This window comes from Frankliniella occidentalis, unplaced genomic scaffold (genome assembly GCF_000697945.3).
Source record: "Frankliniella occidentalis isolate FOCC.00 unplaced genomic scaffold, Focc_3.1 Scaffold254, whole genome shotgun sequence".
In the NCBI taxonomy this organism is placed as follows: domain Eukaryota; kingdom Metazoa; phylum Arthropoda; class Insecta; order Thysanoptera; family Thripidae; genus Frankliniella; species Frankliniella occidentalis.
In genome coordinates, this window is record NW_026267380.1 from 150,917 (window position 1) to 154,165 (window position 3,249).

The following is a 3,249-nucleotide window of genomic DNA, read 5'->3' on the forward strand; positions in this document are numbered from 1 at the left end:
GGGCCCGGGCGGCAGCCGACCTGGTTCATAGAATTTATGTTTAAAGATGATATACTCAACGACAGTTATAAAACCGCATACCTACATGAAGCTGAGATATCAAGCTACATTTCTGTAACCTCGTTTTCACCGAAACTTACTCAGAAGACTGAAAAAAGTAATTGCAAAGGAAGAGGAAATATAAAATCTCGCTGCTGTAACGGGAGGGCCGCGGCAGCGGGAGGTTATGTTGCCCCCACCAGCACAGCGTCTGGATTCGGATTTAATTTTGTTTCTGATGTTCTGATTCTGATTGGCCGAGCGCCTACCCCCACTACCGGCGTGAAGTAGAGGGGGGAAGCTCTCGACCAATCGGTAACGTTGATGTTCTACCCGCTGTTCTTCTCCCTCTGTTCGTCGAAATACATTATTAGACTTGGGGAACGCCACCCCACAGTACGGCAAATTACGGGAGCTCAGCACCTCCGGGCAGCTCGCCGTTGCCGGCGTACTGAGGAGCATTGCGGTAAAACATCCTAACGCTGCGAACCTAGCCGTGGAGCACGAACCGCAGCGCAGCGCATGATGGTGAGGCACACGATATGGCCCACGTTGGCGTCCTCGACCCTCGCCGTCTCGACCGGGGTGGCCGCCGGCGCGAGAGGGGTCCCGCTCGAGGGTCGGCACCAGGTGCGACCAGGTACGACAACAACATGCGGCTGACGGACTGGCCAGGGAGCGTGCGTAGCCGGCTCCACGTCCTTGTTTGCCGTGTCCGACACCACGGCCACAAGCGCAGCAGATGGATTACGTGCAGCGGCAAGGATGGCGACAGCTACGAGGAGGGTGATCGGAGACGGTAGATTTTGCGTACGGGTGTGGGGGTCGAACGTCCGAACGGTCGATTGCGGATAAAGCCTTCCTGACTGCCGGATCAGAGATCACCCAGAAAGCACGTCCGTCACTCGCCGTTGTGAACTTACAAAACTCAGTCATTGCAAGCTCTTCTAACGCCTGACAGGTGGGCAGCTGAGAGGGGTAAAGAAAGGTGTGAATTTTTTTCTAGAAAATTCACACGTTTACCCACCGTAAATGAACGAATAGATATTCACACACCTACAGGTGAGCGACATTTACACACTTGCGTTTCCAGTGCACTGTAAAACGAAGAGCGAGTTTTCTTGCCCGAATCGTGCGATTAACGGCTTCATCGCTCTGGAAGAGCACTGGTTGCGAAATGACTCAAGATGAGTCTTTATCGTAACCGAAAATGGCGCAAAAACGACTCTAAACGAGCGATGTTTGCGAAGATGGCTTAAAATGAGCCTTATTTGTAACCAAAATTGTCGCGAAATTGACTCCAAACGAGAGATGTAATTAAAATCGCTTCCCCAGGAGACATAAAATTGGATTCACAATCTCGCTCTATTTGGATGGAATTTGCTCACTTCTTTACTTGTAGTGATTGCATACCCGCTTAGGCTGCAGGGGCAATGGCGCCTTACGGGCGAAGGGAGTAGGCAAACTTGCAGCACGATGCATCCGTGCAACAATGGCGGGTCTGTGGAGAACGCAGGCGGATCTGTTTAGGACGTGTAGGAAAGGGCGGATCTGTTTACGATGCGAGAACAAGGGCGGATCTGCTTTTTGTGAATTTCTGCATGTCTATCTTTGGAGGCCTCTTACTCCTTGTGATCACGTCGGATCGATTTAAATGCGTTATCGTTTTATTCCTATCTCAGTGCATTTAAATCGATCCGACGTGATTACAAGGAGTAAGAGGCCTCTAAAGATAGACATGCAGAAATTCTCAAAAAAGCAGATCCGCCTTTATTCACGCATCCTAAACAGATCTGACGTTGTTGCACGAATGCGTCGAACACTGTGGCGTCCGCTCTGATACACCCGGTACTGTTCCACAGTCATTGTCATCGACGATGAGGACGACAACATCGGCGGTGCCGGTCAGCTGGCAGTTCGTGCACCTGCGCCCGTCGCTGTAGATCCCGCCCACGTCCCTGCTGCACCTGTCGACCCGAACCTGGCTGAGTTCCGCCGCGTTCGCGCTGAGCAGGACGAAGCATACCACGCTGGCCTCGCCGTAGACCAGGAGCGTGAACGGCTGCGCCAGGAAGCAGAGCGGGAGGACCGCGAGCGCGCCGCTGCCGACGAACGGCTGCGGGAGGCACTCGCTGCTCGGCGAGCTGAAGCCATCGCGGCCATGGAGGCACTGGATGAGGTCGTCGACGGCGACGTCTACGACGTGGCCTTCGTTTCCCCCTCGGGACAGCGGTGGTCCAGGAGATTCCGCTCTGAAACCCTGCTCCAAACTCTCCGGACCGCCGTCGAGGCCAGGGAGGAGACGCCCTGGGGTTTTCGGCTGCGGTGGGCTGAGAACAACGAGGTAGTGATGTCAGAGTACGTAAACATAACTCGAATGACTTTTTCGCCTTTTTCGTCACTGGCCGCTGCGTCTTGCTGCGTGTAGAGGAGGACGACGAGGCCCCACCCCCTGCAGCAGACCAGCCTGCACTGCCTGACCCACAACCGCCTCAGCCCGAGCCGGATGGACCGCGGCCCGAGGGCGCATGCTGCTGCACCTCCATGTCATACACTGAGAACGAGTTCTTCATGAATTGTCCAAAGTGCTTCAGTCCCATCTTACTGAAACGGTGGAATGGAACCGGGAAACCCCGGTTTCCTACATATCCTTGCTTTAATGGTGTGTTGAAAACGGAACGACGGTCTTGCAACGTCATGCTACTGCTTCGATGCTCTAGCAGTAGTGGCGACCGTGACATGCGGGCACCTCTCAATGTGCGAGCCCTGTTCGGAAACGGTGAAAGCAGGCCCTTAAGCAGGCCGGAAGTGCTGCTACTGCAGGGTGCCAATTAGGATCTTCCTGAAAATTTTTTTGTCCATGAGCATCCCGAGGCAGCGCTGCCAGAGGGCGCCTGCCACCACTGCTTCAATGTTCGAGCAGTAGTGGCGTGTGAACCATGCGGGCACCTCACAATGTGCCTGCCCTGTTCGGAGACGGTGAGAGCACGCTGTTTAAGAGACCGGAAATGCTGCTGCTGCAGGCAGCGAATCAAGATCTTCCAGAACATTATTTTAACCTAAGTGCTTTCCTCGACGTCAAACTACAACTGTGTTGATGCAACAAGTCGAGAGGGGCCTGGAAAGTAGTCCGTTGTCATGGCATGGGATACTTAAAACTTGTGTTTTGTCGTCATGATTCTCATTATTGGCATTAAGGTAAAAATAATT

General features: G+C 53.6%; 1 protein-coding gene across 3 annotated transcripts in view; it reads left to right on the plus strand.

The window, feature by feature from the left end:
- The window catches only part of LOC113215247 (uncharacterized), a 42,504-nt gene that overhangs the window by 3,831 nt on the left and 35,424 nt on the right, over window positions 1-3,249 (plus strand). Inside the window, exons 1-2 of one of the 3 annotated variants that reach the window (XM_052273225.1) lie at window positions 7-2,383; window positions 2,468-3,237. The gene's annotated coding sequence lies outside the window, so the exon portion shown is untranslated. Of the gene's footprint in view, window positions 1-6; window positions 3,238-3,249 lie in introns of those variants that run through there. The other 2 variants (XM_052273223.1, XM_052273222.1) reach the window with 2 other exon arrangements.